Below are 15,858 nucleotides of genomic sequence, written 5' to 3'. Positions count from 1 at the left end.
TTAATATTATTAAAATATTCATACTACCCAAAGCAGTCTGCAGATCCATTGAAATCCCTATAAAAATTAAAGGCACTATTCACAATAAAGCTCAATAAAGTGAGTTACATAAATTGTGTAGAGGAGTCGAATTCATACAAATGGAAATTCCAGGAAACAGAGAAAAGGAGGAAGTTCTCCTTCTACAATCTGATAAAAAATATCAATTTCTGGCTCCCTTTATTTCAGTTCTGAAATCACAGTACTACTTCAGCCCCAAAACAGTTGGACCTTTTATAGCTGCCATTTCAATGATTCTTTCCAGAGCTCTCTTTATATCTTTGTTCCTCAGACTATAGATGAAAGGGTTCAGCATGGGTGTGACCACAGTGTACATCACTGAGGCTGTTGCACTTGAGTGTGAGCTTTGGGTAGCAGCAGAACTAAGGTACACTCCTAGGCTTGTACAATAAAATAAGCAGACCATTGAAAGATGAGATGCACAGGTGGAAAATGCTTTATACTTCCCTTGAGCTGATGAGATTCCTCTTATGGAGGAAACTATCTTAGAATATGAGTAAAGAATTCCAGTGAGGGTTAAAAAACCGAACATCCCAGCTGCAAAATAAAACAACATGTCATTAAAAAATGTGTCAGAACAGGCAAGTCAGACCATCTGATTAATTTCACAGAAAAAGTGGGGGATTTCCAAGTCTGTACAGAAGGACAGCTGCAATACCATTAAGCTTTGTAACAAGGAATTCAGAGCACTCATCACCCAGGACAACAGCACGAGCAGTCCACAGAGCCGGGAGTTCATGATGACCTTGTAGTGCAGGGGATGGCAGATGGCCACGAAGCGGTCATAGGCCATCACAGTCAGGAGAAAGTCATCCAAACATACAAAGAGTATGAAAAAATACATCTGGATAATGCAGCCTTCATAGGTTATGGCTTTTTTCTGTGTCTGGATGTTCCACAGCATCTTTGGGATGGTGGTGGAGGTGAAGCAGATGTCCACAAAGGACAGGTTGGAGAGGAAGAAGTACATGGGGGTGTGGAGGTGGGGGTCTGAGCTGACGGCCAGGATGATGAGCAGGTTCCCAAACACAGTGATCAGGTACATGGGGAGGAAAAGCCCAAATATGAGGGGTTTTATTCCTTGTTCCTCTGAAAATCCCAGAAGTAAAAATTCTGAAACTCTTGTTTTATTTCTTGATTCCATATGCTGGCTGTGCCTCTGAGGAAAGAAGCAAATAATATGATTAATATTCACATGAACTTACATTAGTCACATATTCTAAATGCTGCCTCATATACTTTTCAGTCAATACATTAATACATTTGATATACATTGTATGGATCTGGCTTTCTTTTTTTATAATTAAATTGATTTATTTTTGATTGAATGATAGTTGCTTTACAATATTGTGTTGATTTCTGCCAAACATCAACATGGTATACCCATGTCCTCTCTCTCTTGAACCTCCCTCCTACCTCCCTCCCCATCCCACCTTCTAGGTTGTTACAGATCCCTGGGTTGCGATATTCTGTGTCACTTATGATATGGAATTTCTGTCCCAATCAGCTTTTTCTCTAAGAAGACAGGAATTTTAATGAGAAATTCTTCATGTGTGTAAGGAATGTACATTGAAGTCTGGCCACATTTTGGGCACTAACTAGACTATGAGTAATGGATGCTGAAGCACAAAAATCCCTACAGTTCATTGATGGAGAAAATGTATATAAGGGAATAATAAAATTCTGTACCACTTCAGATGGAGATGAGTGATATGACAAAATGGAAAACAAATCTAAACATGAGAGTGAATAATGCATTCTATTTTTTATGAGTGTTTAGGCAAGACTGGCAAACAAGTGGACATTTGAACAGTGACTTCAAATAAGAATAGGACAGACACACAAGGTTGTGTGTGGAAGTGTATGCCAGCAGAAGAATGGCCAGCACACTTATAAATAAAAATCAGAAATGAAAGAAGTGCTATTACAACTGATACCAGAGAAATACAAAGGATCATGAAAGACTATTATGAACAATTACAGGCAACAAATTAGAAATTTAAAGATTTCCACCCCAAAGCAGCAGAATACACTCTCTTCTCAAGTACACATGAAATATTCTCCAAGATAGATGACATCTATGTATCAAGCCTTGAAAAATTTAAGAAAATTAAAATTGTATCAAGCACCTTTTCCGACCACAACCCTATGAGATTAGATATCAATTAGAGGAAAAAGAACTGTTAGAAAAATGCATGCCACCTAAACAACATGCTACTAAATAGCCTAGAGATCACTGAAGAAATCAAAGAGGAAATTAAAAAAAATACATAGATTCAAATGACAACAAAAATACAATGATCCAAAACCTATAACATGCAGAAAAAGCAGTTCTAAGAGGGAAGTTTATAGTAATTCAATCACATCTCAAGAAACAAGAAAAGTTTTAAATAAACAATCTAAACTTACACCTAAGGCAACTAGAGAATGAAGAACAAACAAAATCTTTAGGTAGAAGGAAAGAAACCATAAAGATCAGAGCAGAAAATACAAAATAGAATTGATGCAAGCAGTAGCAAAGATCAATAAAACTAAAAGTTAGTTCTTTGAGATGATAAATAAACTTGATAAACCTTTTACCAGACTCCTCAAGAAAAAAAGGAGAGGACTCAAAACAACAAGATTAAAAATGGGAAAGGAAAAATTACAAATGATACTGCTGAAATACAAAAGATCATAAGAGAAGACTTTACTTAATGATACAAAATGCAAAACTTTTGAATCAGGAAATCTGGATTTGAATTTCAGATCTACCACTCCTTAGCTTTTTAAACCTGGAGAGTGCCAACCTAACCTTTCCAAATGTTAATATCATCATTCAAATAGTGGGGAGAACAGTATCAATCATCCTAAGGTAGTTGACAGATTTAATATTTCCTGTTGGTAAATAAATGGTTAACACTTTGGCTAAAATGAGGCGGATTTTTTTTTTCTAGTCCTCCAGTGTCTCTGTTTCTTCTCTTCTTAGTCCCCAATTTCACAGTTTTTTTTTTTTCCTATTTATTGTTGTCTCTTCCATCTATCACTGACTGGCACCCTTCTAGCCCTATATTCGCTTTGACCCAGTTAAATTTTCTATATTGCAAAGCTGATCCTCAAACTTCCTCTCCTCCTTGTGACATTTCAATGGAGAATGAAGACAAAATCCCTTAACCTCAAACATGAAGCCTGAATCTCTGAAACCTGTCTGCCAGGGTCACCTTCACACTGCCCTGCCCTCATCCACATGGATCTCACAAACACTGAACCTGACTGACTGCTTCAGCTGACCCTGCAGCTTTGATGCTTAGTGCCTTTACACACCTGTTTCTCTCTTCTTGGAGTCTCACCACAGGTCTATCTGGAAATTTTTACCTCCTTGTCATATCCAAATCTTCATGTACACTTTATGACTGCCAAGACTTATCTATTTTATGAAGCTTTATTTTCTTCTTAATATTTTCACAGAAAAAAAGACACTTTGTGCACTTAATTTAGATAGAAGGGCTATCATTTTGAAAATTTTATCTATATTCATGTCTTTTATCCATCACCAGACTGAGTGCCCAGAGGCACATAGCAATGCTATACTTACTCACCACTCTTCCATATTAGATTAAGTTTCCTTGGAAAGGTAACTGAATAAATACGTATATTGCAAGAAAGAGTGAGAGAAATTATTTTCAGAAAAATTGGCAATGGTGAAAGAAAGCACAGAAGTGTGTCCCTCTGTATCCATGGAGCATTGGTTTCCTGTATATACCAAAATCTGAGGATGAGCAAGTCTCATATAAAATGGTGTAGTATAGTCTTGCACATAGCCTACATATATCCTCAGTGTACTGTATTTTAAATCATCTCTAGATTGCTTATAATACCTAGTAACAGAGAAATAGCCTATAAATAGTTGCTGGTGCATAGCATATTCAAATTTGCTTTCTGGAACTTCCTGAAATTTTCTGGATGGTTTTGATTTGCAAACGGGCAAACCAACAAATGTGGAAGCTGCAGAAATAGAGGGTCAATTGTAGTAACAAAAGTAAGGAGGATATGTCAGAGAAATGTCCATATTCTGAGATTGGGACCCATTAGGGTTTCAGACTATGATATTAAGAATTAAATAGAGTAGTACCAATAAGTTACAAAAGAAAAACTCAGAGACCATCACAAATACATAGTAAGGGTAACATGCAAGGTTGTTGCATAGTTCTCTTTGTTCAGTCATGCAAGTGTGTGCATATTCTTGTATTTCTTTGTTTCTATGTGAAAGCATGCTGGACTACAAAATAAAGGCATAGATTTTACATGTAGTCTAAATCTCAAAAATCCACCTCAGTAAAGGCAAGACTAGTTTAAAAAGGGAAATCCTGGTAATGAGAGGTAAACAACATGAATGAGGAGCCCAATAGAAGAGTAAGGTTGCAGAAAGAATAAGCAGCAGTGTGGATTCTGAAGTGACCTCAGACTCTAGGGACCACACTGACTGAACCTTTATTGCTCCACTTGACTCACAGTGATATCTACCTTATCCTCCTGATCTGTTATTCCCATACATATCCATGCACATTTGACCACAATTGTTTAATATAGTGCAATAGTGGGTGTGCTGGTCCTTCTCTCATTTTTCTTTGTGACATTATTTTCTGCTATTATTAAGCTTTGGTTTTTGATTTCTTCTCAACACATCGAATGGGTATACTCTAGACCTATGTTTCTTTGCTTGAGTAATTAATTAATGTATCTATTTTGGTTGTTACCTAATATTTCACAATGTGACTGTGCTATTTAAAATTTTGACTGTCTTTCATATTCTTTATCATTAAATTGCTACTAGGTCAATGATAGAAAAAATATGTTGTGGTTGTTAAATTTAAACTATGGTTCCTGTAAAAGGCAATTCCCACCACCCTCCTCGTTCAGCATGCAAAGTCCTCCCAGGTCATATTCCAGAAAGTCCTACAAGGTCATATTCCATGAAGTCCTCCAGGCTGTGAAAATTCATATATTTATATGATTTATTTATGATTCATGCATTTATTTTATTGCATTAGGCCTTTCCATTATGGTTTACAATCCAGAAAAGTGACCCTATAGTTTCTTCATCTTTGTTGATTCAAAATGTGTACATTTGTATAGAAAAATGTATAGAAAAGAAAATTCATAAAATAAAAAAAATAATAAAGAAAATAAAAGCAAGTCTAATGGATTAAAATAATTATATTTAATGACATTTAATAAAAATTTATGACTGATTTCTGAAATAATACATTGAAGAGTAAAATTTTAATCACATCAACATGATTCTCTCATTAAAGAGTACAATGGCAAAGATCTAAGAATGGAAATTATAAAAATATACTTATTGAAAAGCTGGAGGAACAGTATTTAATGTTATACTTTTCACCTATATAAACATAAATGAATTCCAATGAGAAAGAGGCAGTAGTTGGCTGAATGCAATAGAATGTCTCCCACAAGAGAGGATGAGGTGATTGCTATTTTACAAAATAGATCTCACTACAAAAGGCTAAAATGTAGCAGTAAGGAAAAGCAAATGTTTTAAGAAGAACACAATAAATATAAAAGGATGTTATTCCTAATAAGGATGCAGAAATCTTTCAAGTATAAAAAGTAGTAGGGGAAAACATAATGTGATTGATAGAACTGACCTCGCAAAATTAGACCTCATTGTATATGGACATTTACCATATGCCAGATTATATTTCAATTTAGTAGAAAAAGATCGGGTTGTTAAATAAAATCTGGGGTAAATGGCTACCTATCTGGAAGAATATGAAATTGGTCCCCTATCTCAGACATCATCAAAAACAAAAAATGAAGAGGTATACTCCCTCCAAAATTCCACTGAGCAAGAATGATCAGTAGAGATCATGATCACTGATCATTTTCATCAATGCTGAAAGTAATAGAAAAATGGGCAAGTAATATATGGGCATATAGTAATAATAAGCAAACAATAATGATATTCAATATATGTAAATTTGCTGAAACTTTGCAGTAGTTTAAGAAAACAAGAAATGTCTTACACTCATCAGCCTGGTAAAAAGAACTGTCATGGTGATTGAGGTTGGAACTTTTCAACTGGTAGCAAAAGCAGTACTCTAGTTTTGCTGGCAGAAACACAAAGGATTACAAGATTGAAAAATAACCTGAAGACAGCAATAAATATTACAAATACAGATATTCTTATCCCAGGGATTCTCAGTCTCAGCACTGTGAATTTTCTAGGCCAAATCGTTCTCTTTTATGTGCTCTGTCCTGTGCATTGAAAGATGTTTACAGTATCCATGGTGTCCACCCACCTCTCTCCAGCATGACAAAAATGTCCTTGGACATTGCTCAGTGTGTGCCCTGAGTGGGGTGGAGGGATTGTCTTTTGAAAGAACCATGATTCAAATTTAACAATCTCAATATATTTTTTCTAGCACTGACATAGTAGCAATTTAATGGTAAAGAATATGAAAGACATCAAAAGTATAAGTAGCACAGTCACATTGTGAAATATTATGTAACAACCAAAATAGATACATTAATTAATTACTCAAGCAAAGAGACACAGCTTTTTGCTTTTCTCTGGGCTGAGTTGAATTGGCTTCCTTTGTCTCTGACCTTCTCACGCACTGTAACCTGGGTTGTTGGACTCACCTGGATGTTAACCCTGAGAGGTCATTCTCCAACAGGGAGTCTGAATTTTTCCCTGGATGGTAGATGATGGAGACTAAGCCTCTCTCCCCAGACAAGACAGTAGGAAGGAGTGAAGCTACAGCCCCCCAGCCAGAGTTAGGACTCCAAACAAAGGAAAGGAGAGGTCCCTTCCAGTCCAAGTTTATAAACACTGAGAGGCTACAGAGTGGAGATATTTATTATGCCCTATATCTGCTCATTTCTCTCTAGTTATTTCAACCTTTAAACACAAATTTCCCTTGTGAAAAACTATTCTGGAAGGAAGGAAATTTATCTTAATGATCCTCTATCACAAGAGACCAGGGTAGAAGTCATGAGAATCCAATTTTGTTTTCCTTTTTTCATTCCTTCTCTATGAAATTGCCTCCTTTTGAGATCTCTAAATCTCCCAGTTCCTTGTCTCAAGTTTTCTCCAAGTGTAAGACTGAGGAACCCATCTGGATTAGGTCTCTTGTATCTTCAAAGCATTGACTTGTGGTGGGGACTTACCTCCTGAATCTCCAGAAAATTTCTATGCATTCAACAAGGGTTGTGTGTGTGTGTGTGTGTGTGTGTGTGTGTGTGTGTGTGTGTGTGAGAGAGAGAGAGAGAGAGAGAGAGAGAGAGAGAGAGATACTGAGTTCTTTTGATAATAAAACATGGGCTCTGCATGCATTGTCTTCCTAACACTTTTGCTGTATCACTTAAGAATTTCATATTTACATCTCTAGTTTTGGGCTATCATTTAGTTCTACATTATAAAATATTTGGTGGCTCAGATGGTAAAGAATCCACCTGCAATATGGGAGACCCCGGTTCGATCTCTGGGCTGGAAAGATCCCCTGGGGAAGGGAATAGCAACCCAGCCCAGTATTCTTGCCCAAAGAATTCCACGGAGAGGGGAGCCTCGTGGGTTATAGTCCATGGAGTCACATAGAGTTGGACACGACTGAGTGACTAACATTTTCACTTTCATAAAATACTTGCTAGTGATCTGAAATATATTTAGATCATTTTTCTATTTTTACTAAAGCCTTAGCTTAGCATATTATACATATTTTTTGATTTAATATTTATAAATGTTTTATCTATGAAGAAGTACATTAAGAATTCCATTATCAACTGCAGAAAGGAGGCTTGGAGGGGTTTAGTGATCTGGCCAAAGTTAATATTTGAGTATGTGATGTGCCTTGATTATAAACATGCCAGGATGCTTCTATCTTTCAAACTCTAGGCTGGTGGTTCTCAACCAGAAAGGATTTTTCCCCTAGGATGTACGATGATGTCTGAAATGATGCTTCCAAACATCTAAACCATAATCACAGAAAACTAGTCAATCTGATCACATGGACCACAGCCTTGTCTAACTCAGTGAAACTAAGCCATGGCATGTGGGGCCACCCAACACGGACGGGTCATGGTGGAGAGGTCTGACAGAATGCGGTCCATTGGAGAAGGGCATGGCAAACCACTTCAGTATTCTTGCCTTGAGAACCCCATGAACAGTATGAAAAGGCAAAAAGATAGGATACTGAAAGAGGAACTCCCCAGGTCGGTAGGTGCCCAATATGCTACTGGAGATCAGTGGAGAAATAACTCCAGAAAGAATGAAGGGATGGAGCCAAAGCAAAAACAATACCCAGTTGTGGACGTGACTGGTGATAGACGCAAAGCCCGATGCTGTAAAGAGCAATATTGCATAGGAACCTGGAATTTTAAGTCCATGAATCAAGGCAAATTGGAAGTGGTCAAACAGGAGATGGCAAGAGTGAACGTTGACATTCTAGGAATCAGCGAACTAAAATGGACTGGAATGGGTGAATTTAACTCAGATGACCATTATATCTACTACTGTGGGCAGGAATCCCTTAGAAGAAATGGAGTAGCCATCATAGTCAACACAAGAGTCCGAAATGCAGTACTTGGATGCAATCTCAAAAATGACAGAATGATCTCTGTTCGTTTCCAAGGCAAATCATTCAATATCATGGCAATCCAAGCCTATGCCCAACTAGTAATGCTGAAGAAGCTGAAGTTGAACAGTTCTATGAAGACCTACAAGACCTTTTAGAACTAACACCCAAAAAAGATGTCCTTTTCATTATAGGGGACTGGAATGCAAAAGCAGGAAGTCAGGAAACACCTGGTGTAATAGGCAAATTTGGCCTTGGAGTACAGAGTGAAGCAGGGCAAAGGCTAATAGAGTTTTGCCGAGAACGCACTGGTCATAGCAAACACCCTCTTCCAACAACACAAGAGAAGACTCTACACATGGACATCACCAGATGGTCAACAATGAAATCAGATTGATTATATTCTTTGCAGCCAAAGATGGAGAAGTTCTATACAGTCAGCAAAAACAAGACTGGGAGCAGACTGTGGCTCAGATCATGAACTCCTTATTGCCAAATTCAGACTTAAATTGAAGAAAGTGGGGAAAACCACTAGACTATTCAGGTATGACCTAAATCAAATCCTTTTTGACTATACAGTGGAAGTGAGAAATAGATTTAAGGGACTACATCTGATAGACAGAGTGCCTGATGAACTATGGATGGAGGTTCGCGACATTGTACAGGAGACAAGGATCAAGATAATCCCCATGGAAAAGAAATGCAAAAAAGCAAAATGGCTGTCTGAGGAGGCTTTACAAATAGCTGTGAAAAGAAGAGAAGCGAAAAGAAAAGGAGAAAAGGAAAGATATTCCCATCTGAATGCAGAGTTCCAAAGAATAGCAAGGAGAGATAAGAAAGCCTTCCTCAGTGATCAATGCAAAGAAATAGAGGAAAACAACAGAATGGGAAAGACTAGAGATCTTTTCAAGAAAATTAGAGATACCAAGGGAACATTTCATGCAAAGATGGGCTCGATAAAGGACAGAAATAGTATGGACATAAGAGACGCAGAAGATATTAAGAAGAGGTGGCAAGAATACACGGAATAACTGTACAAAAAAGATCTTCACAACTCAGATAATCACGATGGTGTGATCACTCACCTAGAGCCAGACATCCTGGAATGTGAAGTCAAGTGGGCCTTAGAAAGCATCACTACGAACAAAGCTAGTGGAGGTAATGGAATTTCCTAAATCCTAAAAGATGATGCTGTGAAAGTGCTGCGTTCAATATGCCAGCAAATTTGGAAGACTCAACAGTGGCCACAGGACTGGAAAAGGTCAGTTTTCATTCCAACCCCAAAGAAAGGCAATGCCAAAGAATGCTCAAACTACCGCACAATTGCACTCATCTCACATGCTAGTAAAGTAATGCTCAAAATTCTCCAAGCCAAGCTTCAGCAATACGTGAGCCGTGAACTTCCAGATGTTCAAGCTTGTTTTAGAAAAGGCAGAGGAAACAGACATCAAATTGCCAACATCTGCTGGATCATCGAAAAGGCAAGAGAGTTCCAGAAAAACATCTATTTCTGCTTTATTGACTATGCCAAAGCCTTTGACTGTGTGGATCACAGTAAACTCTGGAAAATTCTGAAGGAGATGGGAATACCACCAGACCTGCCTCTTGAGAAACCTGTATGCAGGTAAGGAAGCAACAGTTAGAACTGGACATTGAACAACAGACTGGTTCCAGATAGGAAAAGAGTACGTGAAGGCTGAATATTGTCACTCTGCTTATTTAACTTACATGCCGAGTGCATCATGAGAAAAGCTGGGCTGGAAGAAACACAAGCTGGAATCAAGATTCCTGGGAGAAATATAAATAACCTCAGATATGCAGATGACACCACCCTTATGGCAGAAAGTGAAGAGGAACTAAAAAGTCTCTTCATGAAAGTGAAAGAGGAGAGTGAAAAAGTTGGCTTAAAGCTCAACGTTCAGAAAACTAAGATCATGGCATCTGGTCCCATCACTTCATGGGAAATGGATGGGGAAACAGTGTCAGACTTTATTTTTTGGGGCTCCAAAATCACTGATTTGGATTTTGCAAATCAAAATCCAAATAAAAGACTTGCAGCCATGAAATTAAAAGATGCTTACTCCTTGGAAGGAAAGTTATGACCAACCTAGAAAGCGTATTAAAAAGCAGAGACATTACTTTGCCAGCAAAGGTCCATCTAGTCAAAGCTATGGTTTTTTGAGTAGTCATGTATGGATGTGAGAGTTGGACTATGAAGAAAGCTGAGCGCTGAAGAAATGATGCTTTTGAACTGTGGTGTTGGAAAAGACTCTTGAGAGTCCCTCAGACTGCAAGGAGATCCAATCAGTGCATCCTAAAGGAGATCAGTCCTGGGTGTTCATTGGAAGAACTGATGTTGAAGCTGAAACTCCAATACTTTGGCCACCTCATGCGAAGGGTTGACTCATTGGAAAAGACTCTGATGCTGGGAAGGATTGGGGGCAGACGGAGAAGGGGCGACAGAGGATGAGATGGCTGGATGGCAGCACTGACTCGATGGACATGAGTTTGGGTAAACTCTGGGAGTTGGTGATGGACAGGGAGGCCTGGCGTTCTGTGATTCATTGGGTTGCAAAGAGTCAGACACAATTGAGGGACTGAACTGAAACATCTAAAATCCATGGGAAAGAACCCCCAGAGTAGCATCATGCTGCCCCAAGTGTCAACAGTAAAGGGTTAAAAAATTTACTCCAGACAAGCTCTTCTCTAACACCCGTCTGTCTGGGAATCAACAACAACCTTACTACAAATGCAGCATCTGATTCTGCAGGTCCTGGTGTGCCCAGAGACTCTGAATACCTAAGAAGCTCCTGGATGATTTTGATGCTGGTGGTCCTGGTTTGTGGGTCACTTTTTGGGTTAAACAACTTAAGCCTGTGATACAGTCAGTTGTAGATAATTTTAGTTCTTCTGCACCAAAAACTGACTTTGCATACAATTTTGAAGGAATAACTTACTCATTCCGGAGGCTGTGGTAAACTCTGTTTGTTTCTTTTATATAAGGGTTCTTGAATGACACAAACTGATACACTTTTGAAAAAGAGTTTTTAGTAGGCAGAATAAGGACCTCCAAAATATTTCCACATCTCAATCCCAATTAACTTTAAATATGATATTTTTTGTCACAAGGGAAGATTAGTATTTCAGATTTGTCAGGGCTGCCAAACAGTTAATTTAAGATAAAATTTAGTTGTGATTGAGCTTCTCTGGTGGCTCAGAAGGTAAAGAATCTCCTTGCCAATGCAGGAGACCTGGATTTGATCCATGGGTCAGGATGATCCCCTGGAGAGGAGAATACTCCAGTATTCTTGCCTGGAGGATCCCATGGACAGAACAGCCTGGCAGGCTACAGTCCATGGGGTGGCAAAGGGTAGGACATGATTGAGTGGGGATTTAAGACCCCTAAACACAGGCCACCTGTTCACAATGCCAGGTGTTCAAATGGCACCTCCTGTGTGTACTGTGTGTGCCAGCATTGTGCAGTTGGACTACAGGGGCATCTAGGTCTGACAGAAACTCACCAGCTGTAGGTGGAGGGGCAGGAGAATAGGGCAAGTTCACCTGAAGCAGGGTCACGGATGAGCACATGAGTGGGGCAAACTCTCTGGTTTCAGTGAGGCTCTCAAAGGAGCCTGAACCAGGGGAAGCCTTACCTACATCAGGCCTAGGAAGATCATGGTGCAGGGCAAGCCTTTGGGCTTCAGCAGGGCTGCAGGAGTACCTGAAGCCAGGTTAAGCCCACTGGTTGCAGCAGGTATGTGGGTATCCATGGGCAAATGAGCCCTCCAAGGGCTTTGTGGCTATGGGAGATATATGGGTGGGGCAAACCCACTGACCATAGAATGGGCATGGGAGAGTGTGGGGACAAGCTCTCCAGTTTTACTGTGGCAAAGAAAGTGCAAATTCCAGGAAAACCTGCTGGCTTCACAAGGTGAAGGAAAAACATGAAGATAGGGCATTACCATGGACACTAGCTAGCAAGGTAGAGGGAGTGAAATAGTGGCACCTGCCAGTGATAAGCTAGCATGGTGGGTTGAGAGCACACACATGATGCCTGCCAGTGCCTGTGTTCCTGGAGAACATTTCAAGCCCATACACCCCCAGCAGATGCTTTAATTAACTAATGAATCTCCTTTATACACCTTCTAGGTGCTTTTCAAGTGGTGCTAGTAAAGAACCTGCCTGCCAGTGCAGGAGACATAAGAGATTCAATCCCCAGTTCAGGAAGATCCCCTGGAGGAGTGCATGGCAACCCACTCCAGTATCGTTGCCTGGAGAATTCCATGGACATAGAAGTCTGGCAGGCTACAGTCCATAGGGTAGCAAAGAGTTGGACATGACTGAAGTGACTTAGCATACATGCAGCAGGTGCTTTTCAAACTGCTGCTTTTGTGCTGGGTCCTGGGGTGAGTGAATGTGCAGCAGCTGTTTCAGAGCACACTTTCCCTTCTCTAATGACTTTAGGGTCTCCTGGACAGCAGCTCCATTGTTGTTTAGATCCAGGCACTTTGGTGACTTATCTCTCTGGTGTAGATCCCAAGGGCTCATGTGCATGATGGGTTTGTAAGGTACAAACCCATTTTCCTTAGTGAAAATATGAGATACTGCCCACTGGTGGGTCACCAACACCAGGAGTGGAGTATTTGAAGAGACCGCATCTCTGCTTCTCCTGCCATTTTTATGTGACCTTATAAGTCTTTGCTATGGAGGAAATATTCGCCTAGGTTTTGGGTCTTTTCCAGAAGAAATTGATCCACATACAGCTGTTGATTTGGTGGGTTCGTGGGTCATGGTGAGTTTAGAATTTTCCTAGGCTACCATCTTGAACCGCCTCCCCAAACATTTAATATTAGCCCAATAAGACTCATTTAAAGCTTCTGACATAGAGTAGAAATGTAAGAGTATGTATTTGTTTACTTTAAGCAACTAAAGTTGGAGTATTTTATATTAGTAGTAGGAACATAATATAGACTTTTTTAATATGGTAATGTAAGTTTCCATGTTACTCTTTCCATACATCTCACCCTCTGCTCCCTTCTCCCCATTTCCATAAGTCTATTCTCTATGTCTGTTTCTCCACTGCTGCCCTGTAAATAAATTCTTCAGTACCATTTTTCTAGATTCCGTATATATGTGTTAGAATACAGTATTTATCATTCTCTTTCTGACTCACTTCACTCTGTATAATAGGCTCTAGGTTCATCCAACTCATTAGAACTGACTCAAATGTGTTCCTTTTTATGGCTGAGTAATATTCCATTGTGTATATATACCACAACTTCTTTATCCATTCATCTGTCAATGGACATCTAGATTGCTTCCATGTTCTGGCTATTGTAAATAGTGCTGCAGTGAACAATGGGATATTCGTGTCTCTTTCAATTTTGGTTTCCTCAGGGTATATGTCAAGGAGTGGAATTGCTGGGTCATATGGTGGTTTATTTTATTTTTTATTTTTTTTAAATAAATTTATTTATTTTAGTTGGGGGCTAATTACTTTACAGTATTGTAGTAGTTTTTGCCATACATTGACATGAATTAGCCATGGGTCTACATGTGTTCCCCATCCTGAGACCCCCTCCCACATCCCTCCCCATCCTATCCCCCTGGGTCATCCCATTGCCCCAGCCCTGAGCACCTGTCTCATGCATCGAACATGGAATGGTGTTCTGTTTCACATATGATAATATACATGTTTCAATGCTATTCTCCCAGAACGTCCCACCCTCACCTTCTCCCTCAGAGTCCATAAAACTGTTCTATGCATCTGTGTCTCTTATTCTGTCTCGCATATAGGGTTATTGTCACCATCTTTCAAATTCCATATATATGCATTAGTATACTGTATTGGTGTTTTTCTTCCTGGCTTACTTCACTCTGTATAATGGGCTCCAGTTTCATCCTTCTCAATAGAACCGATTCAAATGTATTTTTTTAATGGCTGAGTAATATTCCATTGTGTATATGTACCACAGCTTCCTTATCCATTCGTGCATATGGTGGTTTTATTCCTAGTATTTTAAGGAATCTCCATACCATCTTCCATAGTGGCTGTATCCATTTACATTCTCACCAACAGTGCAAGGGTGTTCCCTTTTCTCCACACCCTCTCCAGCATTTATTTTTTGTAGACTTTTTGATGAGGGCCATTCTGACCAGTGTGAGGTGATATCTCATTGTAGTTGAGAGTATCTCAATTACAATGTTGAGATGCTTGAGCATCTCAAGCAATGTTGAGCATCTTTTCAAATGTTTGTTAGCCATCTGAATGTCTTCTTTGGAGAAATGGTCTTTTTCCCACTTTTTGATTGGGTTGTTTGTTTTTCTGATATTGAGTTGTATGAGCTGCTTGTATATTTTGGAAATTAATCCTTTGTCAGTTGTTTAATTTGCTGTTATTTTCTCCCATTCTGAGGGTTTTCTTTTCACCTTGCTTATAGTTTCCTTTGCTGTGCAAAAGCTTGTAAGTTTAATCCCACTTGTTTACTTTTGTTTTTATTTCCATTACTCTAGGAGGTGAATCATAGAGGATCTTTCTTTGATTTATGTCATTAAGTGTTCTGCCTATGTTTTTCTCTAAGAGTTTTATAGTTTCTGGTCTTAAATTTAGGCATTTAATCCATTTTGAGTTTATTTTTGTGTATGGTGTTAGGAAGTGTTTTAATTTCATTCTTTACATATAGCTGTCCAGTTTTTCCAGCACCATTTATTGAAGAGGCTGTCTTTACCCAATTGTATATTCTTGCCTCCTTTGTCAAAATTAAGGTACCCAAAGGTGCATAGGTTTATTTCTGGGCTTTCTATCTTGTTCCATTTATCTATATTTCTTTTTTGAGCCAATACCATACTGTCTTGATGACTGTAGCTTTGTAGAATAACCTGAAGTCAGGAAGCTTGATTCCTCCAGCTTCAATCTTCTTTTTCATAACATAGACATTTTTTCAGTAAAATTTGCTTGCTAGAATTAACTTTAAGCCCTTCACTGGCTTACCTTGGGTAAGGGCGTTTTATGTTGAAAATCCACATTAAGTAGAAAAAAATTGAAATCAAATTAAAGATATTCTGTGCTATTAGTGAATTCTTCATTACATAAATATTAATTTTGCTTGACTATGATGTCTTCATAACTTTAAGATAGGATAAGTAATCTATTATGAAAACAAAGTTACCCATTTGACTTTAAAGTTTTGTGCTTATATTTCTACATCTTTATGCTTCTTGG

The 15,858-nt window shown here is 38.8% G+C and overlaps 1 pseudogene; it reads right to left on the bottom strand.

Annotated features, from left to right (window-relative positions):
- Window positions 1–244: 244 nt before the first annotated feature.
- LOC145510398 (olfactory receptor-like protein OLF4) lies at window positions 245–1,204 on the bottom strand (annotated as a pseudogene).
- Window positions 1,205–15,858: the final 14,654 nt, after the last annotated feature.

Source organism: Giraffa tippelskirchi, chromosome 6 (assembly GCF_054371585.1).
Source record: "Giraffa tippelskirchi isolate mGirTip1 chromosome 6, T2T-mGirTip1v1.2.pri, whole genome shotgun sequence".
In the NCBI taxonomy this organism is placed as follows: domain Eukaryota; kingdom Metazoa; phylum Chordata; class Mammalia; order Artiodactyla; family Giraffidae; genus Giraffa; species Giraffa tippelskirchi.
Note: the sequence above shows the minus strand (reverse complement) of the source record. Positions and strands in the feature narration are given on the sequence as shown.